This window comes from Ruditapes philippinarum, unplaced genomic scaffold, assembly GCF_026571515.1.
Source record: "Ruditapes philippinarum isolate M1 unplaced genomic scaffold, ASM2657151v2 ctg426_1_1_1_1, whole genome shotgun sequence".
NCBI classification, from domain to species: domain Eukaryota; kingdom Metazoa; phylum Mollusca; class Bivalvia; order Venerida; family Veneridae; genus Ruditapes; species Ruditapes philippinarum.
Window position 1 is genome coordinate 29,839 of NW_026858313.1, and position 17,137 is coordinate 46,975.

General features: G+C 34.2%; 1 pseudogene; it reads left to right on the forward strand.

Annotated features, from left to right (window-relative positions):
* The first annotated feature begins 8,416 nt into the window (after window positions 1-8,416).
* Window positions 8,417-13,437, forward strand: LOC132752761 (uncharacterized; annotated as a pseudogene).
* The last annotated feature ends 3,700 nt before the right edge of the window (window positions 13,438-17,137 follow it).

Here is a 17,137-nt window from a genome sequence, read left to right on the forward strand (position 1 = left end):
ACGTCATAATCTGTGACGTCGCTAACGTCAGGTCGCTTAAGACATTGATAAAAATAAAATCAAACATCCATGTTTTATACAGAATGCGCGTATTTAACGTCTTCGTGTTTTCAATTGAAAGTTGCAACCCGTAATAAGTTGATTACCATTCTTGATATCATATAAGCTGCATCCACTGTGTACATATAGTCATTTATGCTTCACTATCTATTGAAGTGAAGTATTGCTACAAGATTTCCTCTAATTGAACGTACAAGGAAAATATAGTCAGTGCAGTATTTGTAACGCATGGTATTGATAAGAGTGTCATGATGGGCCTGGATAACTCACCTGAGATACATTGTTAAAAAGGTCACAAATCTTCCATGCATAAGTAAGTAATTAGGTCACATTGGATGTGTCATTTTTGACACAACCTGCATAATTTCTGAAAAATATTTCGAAAATGCCACATGACGATTATGTAAGTTTGACACAAGAGAACTAAGATATTTTGCACAAGAAGACTTCAATAGTGTAAATAAACAGGGCCCATTTTGAACCCAGTGGCATGATTTATACCACTTTTGTAGAGGACAATAAGGTGGTGATATATACGTTAATATGCAAACCATTTAAAATATGGTTCTGCGTCTGAACTACAAATAAAGATCTGACTTTATTTCCAAAATAATTGACCCCTTAACCCCCCCGCGGTGGATCCGGGCCTGAAATCAATGGAACTTCACACCCTGAACCTACAAAGGGGCCTACGCCGGACCCTTCATCCCTGCGTATAATTTATAAATGCGTATATTTAAAACTGCCCCAGCTACGCCCTGTCAGCTCGGGACATGATATGACGGGGAACTCGCTTCTACAACTACATTACTTTGCGGAGATGGTTTTGGGGGAACGACTGCCTGAGAATCATTTTGACTTTTTTGTTGTTGTATGATTGTTGTACTATTGTCTGCGTTTATTTTTACACTAATTCCATATTGTCGGCAGAAGCGTCATTATAAACCGACCCTCATCTAATTTAGTAATTTCGCACATAAAATAGTATATGAGCCGCGTCACGACAAAACCAACATAATGGGTTTGCGACCAGCATGGATCCAGAACAGCCTGCGCTTCCGCGCAGTCTGATCAGGATCCATGCTGTTCGCTATCAGTTTCTCTACTTGCTATAGGGTTTGCACAGGCTGGTCTGGATCCATGCTGGTCGCAAACCCATTATGTTGGTTTTGTCGTGACGCGGCTCATATATATAATAAACGGAAAATTCAAGTTCTTTTCTATAAGTACGGGATTCATTTTCATCTTGTGATATGAAAATTATCATATGTCACTCGTGGTTACAGCCACTTGTGAAACATTATTTTCCTACCACTCGATGAAATAAATCCTTTATTTACAGAAAAAAAACTTGATTATCCCCTCTTTACTATATACTCATAAATGAAATACTGAGAAATTTTGATGAAATAAAATGCGTATTTTTATTTTCCGTATTTTCACTGTAAAAAGTGAAACATATTTTCCGTATTTTCATTGGTGTCTTGCCGGACTTCTTGACACATCAAGTTCGGATTATGATATATATTATCACATTTTCCAATCTCTTGCACTAGATCTTATTATAGTAACAAACTAAAAAAAAACGAAATGAGTCTTCTACATAATTATGCCTTTCGTTTAAAGTGAATATTTGACGAGTTTCTCTTATGCCAGGGCAAAACGCTTATAATCAAATCAAAAACGTTTTATATAAACACCGATACACATACTGTCATTGCCGGGTAAAAAACATAATTGTCATTGTGAGATTTTATGTCATTAAAAAATCCGGCGTTGATGTGACAAACATGAAAATAAGAGTGTCTTTTGGAATGTTTTTTTTCAGGCTTTAGAACAGTAGCAGAATTTGTTGGAGAAATTGAATATTTTTAATTATGCGGGATAGAAATCTTATAAAGAACCAGGGGTGTATATTATATATAAACTTTCCTAAAAAACGAAAACCATGTGGCAATGACTTTTTCAATATTCAGATTCACAATAGACGGCATAATGCCGTGATATAATAAATCAAGAAAAAAGTAAGAGCTCGTGAAAATCGTGCATATCTGGAGCACCACACTAAATACCGTATTCCGGTATATACCGGACAAGGCGCTTGAATGATAAAATGCTAAAATCTTGCCTTTTTACCCAACAGAATGAACTTTAAAATGTCTAATTCATCTTTTCACACCGATTTTTGTATGGAAATGCATGAAAAATGTAATAATCGGTGAAAAAAAAGATAAATGAATGTTGCAAGCGTCTCGAGGTACTGCTCCAATTATAGCGTTCCGGATTCCGGATCCCGGGATTTTTCCCCGGGAAATTGAGATTGATTATTAAGATGGCCGAAAGAGGTGATGAACCACCGCGGAAAAAATCACGACACGCCACAATATTCAATAAGTTCCATTCGTCAGATGTTAAATCAGCCTTTTGCAACTCGTATAGACATCTTTGTGTTGAGCGTGTTAATTCTCTTGTATCTCTTGAAATTAGCTACTGCGATGCAGCTGCTGAAAATGGAAAGCCTTTTTCTAGGGCAACCTGTCATGGGAAGCCAGTTATTAAAGAGCTTTATCCCTTTGGAAGTATCTTTGATAGAGGTGTTAGCATTTTAAACAGCATGATAAAAAATGATAAACACACGCCTGTCAATGAAGAAGATGTAAAGCTGTTGACTCCATTGTTGAACTATCTTTTTGATGAAAGTAAGCAAAATATTGTCCAAGTTAGTCACACAATCTGACTTAAGTTCAGATCTACTTATTTCTTTCATCAGGCTGGAGAATATTCCCAATCGAGGTATATAGCTCATAAATTTGTTGTCATTGCAATAATTTAGTTGGGAACCACTAAAACCGCACAACCACCAAACCCGGATGGCCCAGAAAATGCCTGATTAACCTTTTTTCTTTGTTCAGTGGTTGTCGATCTACATGTATAAGTTACCTTATCGTCAACAATAAAAGCATGTTAAATCTTCTTCAATCAAGTAATTAATTTTATTTCAACTTTTGTAAATGGTAATATTTTAATGTCTATTTCAAGAACATATCAATTGTCATAGACATTGAAAAATTAGATGTCAAGAATGCAATAACTGACCCAGAATGCAATAACTGACCTTATACTAGCTACATATGTATAATAATTTGCAAATTAATCACTAGAATATCCAAAACTTCAGCATTTGCTGCTGAAATCTTGTTTTATATCACATTAAAAATAAAAAATTAAAACATCCAAGCTTTTATTGAATTACAAATGTAAATCAATGTCATTCAGTCTCGTGTACATATCTGTCCAGACACATGGTACTGTTAAGTGTTGACAATTTAGGTAATTGAATTTGTGATACCCTCATTGATGGGCCTCATATGTAAGTGACAACATATAATATCAGAAATAAACAAACTAATTTGTTAGTAAGGAGAAGAACCTAGCTGCACTGTGTCAAATTTTCAGATCTATGCTTTATCATTATGAAATCTTCAGGAAAAATGTTCAAAAAATGTCCGGTTGATGGTCTCTGACCAGTGGCATATACGAATACGAATACGAATACGAATTTTATTAAGCATAAAACAAAATACATTGCTTATAGCCAATTTACAATGATACACATGTACAGTGAGAAAAATAGCAGTTAAAAATTATACACAAGTTTTCTGAAGAATACAAGTTAATATGGGAACAAATAAGACTTGTACTTATCAACAATATAGTTTTACAGAGAAAAAATATCAGATTAAGATATACGTTTATGATTTGCCCAATACAAAAATTTAGCTAAGGCACATATAGTTTTCTTTGAGTCTGACGACAAGATACTATCTAATTTATTCATAGTAGGCCAATGGCAGTAGTATTTTTTAAAATATTTTGTTCGAAGATCTCGGTAGTTGGGGCACACAAGGAGAAAGTGGTATTCACTCTCTATTTGCTTCATATTGCATGATTTACATAATCGCTGTTCTCTAGGAATGTTTTCGTATCTACCAGTTTCTATAAATAAATTATGGGAAGAAGTTCGAAATCTAGTTAAAGCAATTCTATATTTATTTTCTTGGACATAATCTAAATACTTTTCCATTTCAAAAGAATGTTTAAATATACAATAATGTTTGTAATCTTGGTGAATTATTGATAGAAGGCATACCAACTTTGTAGAAAGGTGTCAATTAAATCTTTGTTTAATAGTATTATATGGTATATCTATATCAAAACTGATTGTCCCAAATATATGAAAAAGCCAAGACTTGACAAGGTGTCTTTGATAAAAGAAGCCCAATTTTTTCCGTTATAATTTCGACCAACATCTGTGTCTGACTTAAGAAGTAAATACGTCTGCTTAACAAGTGATGCATCATTAAGTTTAAGTATTTTTGACCAATATCTTATCATGTTAAGTTTTCTGGTAATATGTAACGGGTAACGACCAAGCTCACCATAAAGTGCTGACAAGTTAGTAGATTTTTTAACCCCTAAGACTCTACGCAAAAATTTAGTATGAATAACTTCTATATCTTTAGCATCGTGCATTCCCCATATCTCCGAATTATAATTTAAAAATGGAACCGACTAGAGAATCAAACAATTTACATTTCTGATATGTTGGCAGTTCTATATTTTTTAAATACTTTAAACAGGTTATGTAGAGCAAATGAGGCATGTTGAGCTATTCTATTTGAGTTCTAAACCAATTGCCATTTTTAAAGAGGGTAATTCCAAGGTATTTAAATGATTCTACAAGTTCAATTGGTGTGTTTGTAAATATAAAAAATGTGCTGTGTATGTCTGCCTTTTTCAAAAATCATTGCTTTTGTTTTAGATGTATTTATTTTCAAACGCCCATGTATTACAATAAGTTTCAATATCCGTTAGCATTGCCTGTAGAGATTCAGGGGATTTAGCAAAAAGTACTTGGTCGTCTGCAAATAAAATGAGAAAAAGCTTAAGTTCGTTAATTGTAAAAATACCTTCTAAATCAGTGTTAATATTGTCTATAAGGTCATTTACGAAGAACATGAAGATCAGAGGTGAGCTCGGATCTCCCTGTTTCAAGCCTATATGAGAATTGAAAAAATCTGAATATGTAGAATTATACCTTACACATGATTTTACAGTAGTGTACATTGATTTCATTGCTTTAACAAATCGCGTGCTAATATTTTCTGCAATAAGCTTTTGCCACAAAAACGATCTATCTATTTTATCAAAACATTTTTCGTAATCAACAAAAAATACAATATAACTTATTACCCGAATTTAGAACATTTGATATAACTGCATGAAAAATAAAAAATACAATCAGACACTGATTTTCCTTTTTGGAAACCAAATTGTTCACTACAAATTGAATCATGTTTTATTGACCACTTACTAAGTCTATTTAACAATATCTGGGAATAAATTTTCGCAAGAATATTAATAAGTGTAATCCCCTCTGTAATTTTTTGCATCATTAACATCTCCTTTTTTTTGAAAACAGGCGTAATGATACCCTCTCCCCAAACTTTTAGGATATTCACTATTAATAAACAATCTATTGTAGAGTTTAAGCAACAATGGAGACATGATATCGTAGGCTGCTTTAAAAATTTCACATATTAATTTATCATAGCCTGGTGATTTATTATTTTTTTTGAGAAAATATAGCTTCCCGTAACTCGCACTCATTAATTTCTGCGTCTAGATCTTCATCAATTAAGTTATCATTAAATAAAAAGTTTTGATTTTCATTTTGGCTTTCCTCGCCGAATAGTGCCTTAAAATGGTCATATATAGTTGTTCAACATTTAATGTATCAGTCTTTTCTTTATCATCTTTATAAGTATTTTTTATGTTTTGCCAAAATTTCCGGGGTTGAGATTTAGCTAAGTTATTTATTCTTAAGCCTTCTTTTATTTTGAACTTATGTCTTGCAGATCGTTTAATTTTATTATAACGCGTTCGCGTATGTATAAAATGGAGGCGATTATCAACTGTATTGTGCCTATTAAAAACATTACGTGATTTCTTAAATTCCTTTTTTTGCCTCGAAGCAATCCTTATCAAACCATTTTTTTGCTTACTTTTCCATGTTTATGATTTAAAATTCGCTTTGTTCCGAACACATCGAATGCATTGTCAGATATGAATTGTGAAATATTTTGTACCACGTGGTCTATTGGTTGATCTATGACCTCTTGAGTAAGTTTTAAAATATCGTCATTTCTATCTAAAAGTTGTGATCTAAACAGGGGTATTTTTTCTTCGTCCCACGAAATCTTATCCTCGCTGGGATGAATACCGATTCTGCTATTCGAGATGTACATTCTTTCTTTTTTACAAAAGTAAATGAGAGAGGAGAATGGTCAGAGAATTCATTAAATCTTCAATTTTAAAATGTTGTAATAATTGAAAAATCAGTAAAAATTCAATAGCAAGTAATCAACGGTACTTAATCCTCTACCTGAACAAAATGTAAAGTTACCCCTGTTACTGTCGCTTAGCAGACGTCCGTTTGCTATTAATAGACCAGTTGTTTGACAGGTATCGAGTAAACGCCTACCATAACTATCAATCACGTGATCTTTATTTACGCGCGTTGTGATATCACGTGTGTTTACAAATGTCAAATTATGATCCAAATATTTATCAAATTCTATGAAATCAGGTTTGTCTGATGTTCTACTATTTAGATCACCACAGACAAAGACTTTACCTAGATCGCTATATTTCAAGATGTCTATTTCTAATTGTTCGAAAAAATCAAAGTTTACATACATTGATACTTTTGAGTCAACAGGCGGTATATAAACATGACATATATAAACATCGTCTTCAAAGTTAAACAAACCAGCGCTTATCTTAACCCAAATAATTCCATGATTATTTTTTTCTATTACTTTAATAAATTTCTTGATATTTGATTTATAATAAAATGAAATACCTCCGCTAAATCTCCCTTTTTTAGTGTTTGAGGACTTATTACCAAAGATATGTTCTACACAATAATCATTTATATTTAAATTTGAAGTGTCATTCATTGATATCCATGTTTCATTAAGAAAAATAATGTCATATCCAGATATATATTCCAAAAAGTCACAATCTATTAATTTACGCTTTAATCCGTTAATGTTCCATGATATGATGGTTAAATGTTTCTTCTTCTTGACCTTTCTAATGTTGAGAACTCACTTCCGGAATATATTCTTCTCCATCTATGAACAACTTCTCACCAACAAATCTTACGTGTTTTCCAGCACCTTTCGCTTTCTTCATTGCAGGATAAAGTGGTTTTCTGGCTTCTCGCAGCTGTTTTGGTAGTTGTGCGCCAATCCCCAATTTTACCGAATTAAGATCTCCAGCATATTCAAACGATCTTGCTCTTATCTTATCCTTTTCTTTAGGGTAGTGAAATTTGGCAACAATTGGTCTGGTGGATTTTGATGACGTCATTCTGCCCATCCGATACGCTCTATCGATTGTAATTCCTTCTACTTCTTCCGGGTCCATTTTCAATTTGTCTGTCATTATTGATTTTACAAGATTTATACAATTTTCATCACTTCCTCCTTCTTTAATGCCATAGAACATATGGAAACCTGTATTATCGACATACTTAATATTTACTATGTGTCTGTTTTAAATTTCAATGCGGAATTAAATAGATGTATTTTTTTGTGAGTAGCAGACGAATTTCACATAAACATTGCATATTTTGTTGGACTGGAACAAAAAATTGTAATCTCAATGTTTTCATCATTACAAGATATTTACAGTACGTCGATAATAGAGTTGTGTCGAAAATATAGAGATAGAGTATACAAGGTGTTTTATCAATTTTTATTCAAAAAATCTCATAAACAAAAATGATAAAAGTCTGTTCCATTTTAGTGATATACTGTGTGTGCAGTGACTCCCTTAAAAGTTGTAAACAAATTGGCATGAAATATCTGCCCAGTATACAGTATCTTTTTGGGGTAGTAGTTATGTAAAGAAAAAAAAAACACTGTTACATGTAACTGTTCAGCTGACAGCGTGTTAATATTATGTCAAGAAAGACATTTGTACATCTTCAAAATGATATACTAACATATTAAACGTAACTGTTAAAATAATAAAATGATAACTTTTATTACAATACGAGGAGCAGTTTTTTAAAGATTACTTATTATATTAAAAGAAATTGGAAGGAACATTTGGTAATATTTTCACTTCCACTGAAAAGGATTCAGTCTGAAATGCGTTTTAATAACAAAACCAATAATATGGACTAAAATTGCTTGACTTTGTGTTGTTTGATTCCATTGATTAAACCAGGTGTCACTGTTTAAGACTAGTAGTGTGTGTGTGTTTAGGTTTGTTTATACTCAGCATGGGTATAACCATATATCCAAGATTACACACCTCCTCTATTGTTTGTCACAGGTCTATATTTTTCGGATAGATCTGTTAAACAAAAGAAAGTCCGTTATGAGGTCTATTTTTTGCACGTGCACAGGTCTGCTCTAGTCAAACAGACCCGGTCATGAAAAACACGTGAAAAAATAGACCTGCCTATGCGCATACAAAGGCAACATGATATGCAATAGAAAAAGAAAATAAAATGTATATGATTGTCATAACATTCCTGTCTATGACTTACAAAATCTGGATGTTTAATGAATGCACTTAGCAATTATTCCAACATCCCTATATCAAATATTTGAATAAAATTATGGACAGGGTATCAAAGTTTTTCAAAGTAATATTAATGTAAGCGGATCTTCTGTCATTAAGTTCACAATGTAACAAAAATAGACGCTTCAAATTCATTTAAAACATCTTAAACGTTCTAGAAAATCCAAAGTACATAAAAATTGTACCGAAAATTCATATCGAAAAAATATAACGAGAATATGTCCGTTTCACACGAATTTGTGATTAAAATAACGCCCATTTGAATATACTTTGCATTGGAAACCGCAGCAACCCACTGTTAATAGCGAAGTCCCAACCGCGGGATCACTCAGATTGTTAAATCCCCGTTTATCCCCTCCCCCTCTATTTGCTCTATTTGAGTTGGCAGCATTGCCGTTCTATTCAACCGGCGAAAAATCAAAACAGATATGTCCTGAAAACCTTCGAAGCAAGGACTTAGTCTAAAAGAATGCTACACAACAACGTTAAAAGAATTTTGTATAAATATACTCCAAAACTTGCTATATAGTATCATGCATATACAAGTACTTAAAGTGGATTGGTCTATAATGGGCACATCTCCCATTATAATTTCAAATACCGATAGAAACGGTAAAACTGTATTATTAAAAAAATTCTTGATTAAAAGAAATGTTAATAAAGTTATAGGTGATTTAGTATACAAATTTATATGCTGACCGATCATGTTTTATTCGATAACAATTTATAATCTGCTATATAAAATATAATATCGGATCATGTATCTCAGACAACAATATTCATATGCAAGTCTTTCGTAGTCTCCTGGGTATCCGGACATTTGCCCCCTCGGAAGTTTGCTGTGGTGGACATTTGCCCCCTTCATATCCTTGGAAGGGGCGTACATTTGCCCCCCCCCCCCCGTTTTAAAAAAGTTGAAATATTCCATTGTTAAATTGTTACCAAACTTCATCTCCTATTGTCGAAATTCCGTTGTGCTTCAATACACAAACTTTCGCGCAAATTTGTGAAAACAAAATAACATCCATAAATAAATGAAATAGAACGTTTCCATTGTTAAATTACATACTTAAAATTTATACAAGAGATGCCCTCTGACATATGACAAGTCGCCATAGCAAAAAAAAACAGGAAGCAAACGTCCGAGGGGGCAACTGTCCGGCAGCAAATGTCCTAGAAACAACAATGTCTGATACGAAATACTATCAACATAATTATTCATTCTTTTACATACCTTCCATTACAGACCCATTGACTTTATTATTGACAAATTACACACTTAGCTTTTTTATTATTATTTTAAAGGGATAGCAGAGTTAAATGCAAATTATATATTTAAACAGAACGTTAATAAAAGCTTACTTGTATATGCGCTGTGTTAAAAGTAATCTTTGTGCATTTCATCAAATGCAGCTCAAGCCAATAGTTTAACGGTGTGTAAGTTGGATATCGGCCTCGTACATCGATCTTTCTGTTTAGGAAAGACCTCGTACTCGGTCGATATCCTATACTTAAAGCATCCTTGCCGGTCTACTGTATAAGTCTCATCGGGGACGTCTTTTTCATCCCGAATCTTCCTGGAGCTTGTTTTTTGTTGTGGTGAAGGAGTCGACAATACTGCCAAGGCATCAGCTTTCCAAATACGACCAAATGAGCTATATACCTTGATTGGGAATATTCCTAAGCCTTTTCATGTAAACCTGATGACCATATATGTTTCGCTTTCTTTATAATTCGGATTTCCTGAGAAAGCTATATTTAGCCATGATCAAACCGGTTTATACAGATATGTTGATTCATGTTAGAAAAAAAATTGAAATAAAATTAGCTACTCAGTATTGGTTTTCCCAGGGTTGAAATTAAAAACCGCATCACTTTCAAAATTATGAAAGCTTGCTGATGATTAGCTGTGTGAAAAGTCACCAGAAATAATTTCGTAATTTTTTGAGTTATTGTCTTTTGTTAATTTTCATATATCCTTCTTGTCCGGGCCATTTCTCCTATACTATAAAGCTATGGACTTGAAACTTCATAGGATGATAGCTCTCATTGAGAAGAAGTGCAGTGCCCAAGAACCGGTCCTCTGTTCTAAATGATTTTAGAGTTATTGCCCTTTGTTAATTATTATACTTTATTTTTGTCCGGACCAGTTTTCCTACACAGTAAAAGCTATTCAAGCTACATCAATCCTGATGTAACAGTGTTACAGTCAGTTCAAATGCCACTAAAGCCACATGTACATTGTAAGAGTGGTGTTTATAAATAACCTATATTTAAGAAGAAAATGCCTAAGTGACAGCTATACTGTTCACAAGGCAACACATCCAACTCGCAGAGTTCTAGTGAATTTATTTAGCGCAAATAAATATGGTATTCAGCAAATAAACAGGGTTGTGTCATTTTGCATTCCAGAGACTCACGAGTGTCTAAAAGAAAATCACAGTTGTGTAGAGAGTGAGACACAAGTGATGATAAGACTGGCTACTCATTACTTCTCAAAATTGTCAGTGTCAAAGAGTTTTATCATGGATAAAAATGCTTCCAAAAAAGATAGAGGATGCTCTTGTTTGAAGTCAGAGAAAGAGATCTTGGATTATTTTGGTGACACGTCATTTGGTAAGTCAGACTAAATACTAATTGCCGATTTATTCGCGGAATATAAAAGGATCATCTATCCCCAGATTGATTTTCATTATGAACATGTTAAATGTAAATGTTCTTGTTTTAAGGTACAAGGCTTAGAGTTATGATATTTAGTGTATGATATCATTTATATGTGCTTTAACAAATTTAGATATTTGGAATGAAACATTGCATATTATAAATGGACATCTGCCAAGATTGTTCAAATGATAGCCCTGGGATCAAAATTGGCCCGGCCCCAGGGGGTCATTGATTTTCATGTCACCTCTACATCTCCGTTGTCTGTCCATCTGTCCGTCCCAGCCAACATTTGGATACTTTTTGGCTAGAGGTACAATAAGTACCTGTAGTTTCTCTTTTTTGAAGTCAATCATGCCATAATTAAGGTTTATATTTTCCTTTATTTGGCTAAAAAGAACAATACTAGAGAGAACAATAAGAGGAGCCACATTATTACTGTCTTACTAGAACGTCTGTCAGACCGTCCATCACAAAACATGTCAAAAAAAAACTACTAGTGCAATTTTATCCAAACTTTACAAGAATGATCAGTACTAAGTCTAGTTGTGCATAGTGTCAGCATTTTCCGGTTCAATGATTTTTGTCAGAGTTATGGCCCTTTAATATTAATTTTTTATTTTTGAAGTTTGTTCGGATTACTCCTCTTAAACCACTGAAGCAATTTCAATTAAACTTTACAGGATTGGTTTGTAGGTCAAGTCCTTGCGCATATTGCATGGATTTTCTGGTTGAATGATTTTTGGCCGAGTTATGGCCCTTGAATGAAAAGTTTTTTTTTTGCTACACAAAACTTGTCCAGACTACTCCTCTTAATCTACTTGTGCAATTTCATTCAAACTTCACAAGAATCATCAGTTCCTCTACAAAGATTGTTTAAATTATGCCCCTTGGGTCAAAAGGGGCTTTGCCATGTAAATAGCAGCAACATATAGGGATCACTTCTTTGTTGTGTGTGTGTTTCTTTGTCTGTATGTCTCACTAATTTGTCAACCCCTTGAATAAATAACATGTTTTGCCCTGTTTATCTTCTTTATGTCTTTCAGCTACACAGTAGCTTCACCATGCAATTGGCCATCCATCACGAGGCGACATGTGATCACTGATCGCTCTTGTCCTTATGTACATACAGTGAAAAACTTTGAAAATCTTATCTAAAGGTACAAGGCTTAGAGCTCTGATATTTAGTGTATGACATCATCTATAGGTCCTCTACCTAAGATATTCAAATGTTGCCTCCAGTGTCAAAATTGGCCCTGTGACTCTGGGGGGGGATCATAGGTTTATATCTATGTTTATTGTTGTTTATTTCGGTGGCAAAGCTTTTGTTCACAAATGCAGTCTTGTTCTTTTGCCTTTGATTTCAGGTAAGAAGGATGTTTGGCATGGTACATTAGATATCATGTTAGGTAGCTGTGACATTGGAGTGAATATTACCTTTGAATCTGAAGATATAAATCCTGGAGAGCGCGCATCGGATGAAATAAAATGTAGTGACTTGGGGTCAGTTTCCACAAGAGACAAAGTATTAGCTCAGACAATAACTTTCTCATGTTTGCAAAAGGAGAGGCACTCATTGATTATGGACAATTGTTTAGTCCCTTGCATTTTGGCATCCAGCACAGAAGTTCAGTATTTTTTTATGATTGTGATAATGATATCTTATTGCAAAGTAGGAAATATCCTCTTTTTATTTATATTGCTGGCAAACTTGAGCTTAGCTACCAAACAATTTTAACTACTTGGCTTGTTTTGAATTACAAGTACTTATGCTCAGGACCAACAAAATATATTATTGATGCTCCTAAGGCAGGATTTTCAAAGTTTGCTGGTCCTGCTCTTAAAATCTACAAATCAAATTTAAAACTTCAGAATGTTTGTGTCAGTTTAAATGATGAATCTGACCAAGGTCTTTACGACCCAACACCTGCAATACTTACAGGATGTTTTGACTCCTGTCCATTTAAATGGCCAGATGAACCATTTCCAAGTTGCCCGATTGACATAGTGTAAAGATTATTATTATGATTCAGAAATGATGGCATTCCAGTCCTTGACATTGTCCCGTCGGGTAAAAACTTACTTGTCCTGACCCAAAGTAACTTCCCTAACGTAAACCGGCAAAGTAATGAGAACAACCATACATTAGTTTCAAGAAATAGGGTGTGCAATCTTTCAAAGGGCGTTAATTTATCCTCAAATCATGCAAGGGTTTCAAATAAGCGACCAGGCCTGTTCAAGAAATTTTGATATTTTTTTAACAAAAACATACTCCACTCATTACTTCACTAAAATTGGTTTTAAACAGAGGGAAAGAGAAAAGGGGCTTATTTTGATTTTAAAAATCAGCTAATTAAGTTTTTTGTGGGGGGAGGAAATGACAAAAAATTTCTTTCCAAGTTTTGTGCATTTGATATTCTAAATTCACATTTAGTGCTTTCTTCATAAATTTATGTAAATATAAATAAAGTTTCAAGTGAACAGAAACTTTGTGTTTTGTTTCATCCCTGTCTGTACCATGTCTTAAATATTCCTTGAACTTCTACAAAACATCTCTTGATGCATTAAAGGTAGGTGGCGAAAATATGTGACAATTTCATTTACGGCTGTTAGTTTTAGGTTTTTATGTTCTTTTTATTCTCCCGAATGGTTGGATATTAAAATCAAAACGTCGGTCTGTCTGTCTGTCAGTCCGTCCGTCCCGCTTTATACATATAGACAGTGATGGTCGTGTCCGCTCTGAAACTTCAAATTATAGTATATAGTAAAAACTTTAAAAAATCATCTTTTTTAAATTGACAAATGCTAGAGGTTAGATATTTTGCATGAAACATTGTGAAACGAACCTCTAGCAAGGTTGTTCAAATTATAGCCCAGGGGTCAAAATTGGCCCGCCCCATGGGTCATTGATTTTCAAGCACTATGTACATATAGTAAAAAATTAAAAATCTTATTGTCTGAAGGTACAAGGCTTAGAGCTTTGATGTTTGCTTTATAATAACAAACATAGGTCCTCTACCAAAGTTGTTAAAATTTTGCCCCTGGTGTTAAAATTGGCACTGCCCCGGGGCATTGATTTTATTATGTTCACATAGTAAAAACAGAAACTAAAACAAATGTTTTCTGAATTGGAGAACGCTACAGCTTAGATATTTGACATAAAATGTTGTTTGGGGACCTGTATCAAGATTGTTTGAATTCAACCCATGGGTCAAAATTTTGCATTGCCCAAGGGGACAGTGACCTACTTTCTTGACCTTTGATGTACAGCCATGAAATTTGGACTATGTGCACAGTTTTAGTTGTAAAATCAGGTGACCTAGATTTTGATGATGTGACCTACATGTACTTTCTTGTCCTTTGATGTGCAGCTATGAAATTTGAACCATATGCACAGATTAAGATGTAAAGTTAACTTTGATATCAGCTGGCCTAGATTTTGATAAAGTGTCTTACTGTGTTGTCCTTTGATGTACAGACATGGAATTTTGGCCATGTAAAATATGACCTTCACCACTAAATTCACTAGACTCAACCGCATTGATAGATTCCTACTCTGATCTTTTATTTGAATAGCAATATATTTAACCACTAATCTGATAAGAAGAATTAGAAAGGTCAGTGATCTATGCATTATGGCAATCTTCAAAAGAAACAAAAAAATTCTGTTCCTACATTACTATTAATTATACCCCCACACAACAAAGTTGTAAGGGGGTATACTGGAATCAGCTTGTCCGTCCGGGCGTCCGTCCGTCGGTTTTTCCTTGTCCGCCAAATAACTTGAGATTCCTTTGGCCCACAGTCTTCATATTTGGCATGGAGGTTATTCATGATTGGGAGATGACCCCTATTGATTTTGGGGTCAAAGGTCAAGGTCACAGGGGCCTTGACTTTAAAAGCTTGTCCACCCAATAACTTGAGATTCCCTTGGCCCACAGTCTTCATGTTTGGCATGGAGGTTAGTCATAATTAGTAGATGACCCCTATTGATTTTGAGGTCACTGGGTCAAAGGTCAAGGTTACAGGGACCTTGACTTAAAAAAACTTGTCCGCCAAATAACTTGAGATTCCTTTGAACCACAGTCTTCATATTTGGCATTGAGGTTAGTCATAATTAGTAGATGACCCCTATTGATTTTGAGGTCACTGGGTCAAAGGTCAAGGTCACAGGGACCTTGACTAAAAAAAAGCTTGTCCGCCCAATAATTTGAGATTCTTTTGACCCACAGTCTTCGTATTTGGCATGGAGGTTAGTCATGATTAGTAGATTACCCCTATTGATTTTGAGGTCACTGGGTCAAAGGTCAAGGTCACAGGGACCTTGACTAAAAAAGCTTGTCCGCCCAATAACTTGAGATTCCTTTGAAGTCTTCATATTTGAAGTCTTCATATTTGGCATGGAGGTTAGTCATGATTAGTAGATGACCCCTTTTGATTTTCAGATCACCGGTCAAAGGTCACAGGGATTTTACTATTAATAATAAGCGTGTCTGCTCAAATGCTTAAGAATACCTGTCCGCAGTGTATTGATTTTGACATTTTCACATTTGAAGCATGAAGAATACATAACTTAGCAATGCACTGGCTTAGTAAAGGGAGGTTGTCCTTGATCTCTAAATGGCCACTGTTGATTCTGACAAAGTGGTATGCGGGGGGTATTCACGCCATGACAGTGGCAGTTCTACTTTTCATAGCCAGATTCAACACGGTAATCATTCAATTTTAGTATTTTGATAACTGAAAACCCTGTAAATATTGATAGACACAACATACAATGTCCATCATTTATAAGCTAAAAATAAAGAAAACAACGCAAATTACGTTTGATTATAATATTTTAATCATAATGTAAAAAGATTTAAATTCCAAAAATTCTTCTATCTCTGTTCATCTATTTGCCTTCATCTGTGGAATCATCTGAAACAAAAAATAAATTAATTAATCCTAAGAAGTCTGTGATTGTTGTTCACACATAAATAAAATAAGTCATAAGGTTTCCAGTAAGAAATAGTTCATCAAATAGCAAATAATTATATACATTATCTCTCATAAAGAATAAAGTTTTGTTTTAAGGTAATATTTAGTAGTTACCTTGAATGAATGAATTCCACTTCTGCAATAAACAGACAGTATTCCAAATGACGATTCATCGTCATCGTCGTCAATGATTTCTTCAAGTTCATCAGGTTTAACCTCATCTTGTTTACTTTCGTTCTTCTCCATTGTCTCAAAATTATCAAAGAAGACTTTTTCGGATGTATCATCATGTTTGGCTGGCTTCATTTTGTGACTGTCCAAATCTTTTACGGCAGGATACTCGGTGTTCAAATGCGATGATGTGATCGCCACATTATCAAAGAAGACGTTTTCGACTGAATCAATGTGTTTGACTGGCTTTAATTTATAACTGTCCAAATCTGTTACGGCAGGATGTTTTGTATTCAAATACGATGATGTTGTAATTTTGTCCATTTCCATTGTTAAAAATTCATAGTTCAATGAAGTCGTAGCTGTCAGGGTTAGCAACGTGCTTATATGGTAATAACTTTTAGATTTGCGTTCATCTGTAAAGTTTGCTAGAGAGTGAGGTAAACGTGGCATTTCAGCTTCTCTGCCAAGATAAGAGTATAGGTGTAAAATATAAACCAAATATAGACAGTGTTCTTGGGCATGGAACTCTATTGTAACGCAAGGCAAGACTGAATATTCTTTTAAAGTCAGAAGCCTTGGATTTTCCGATGTCTGGTGTTAC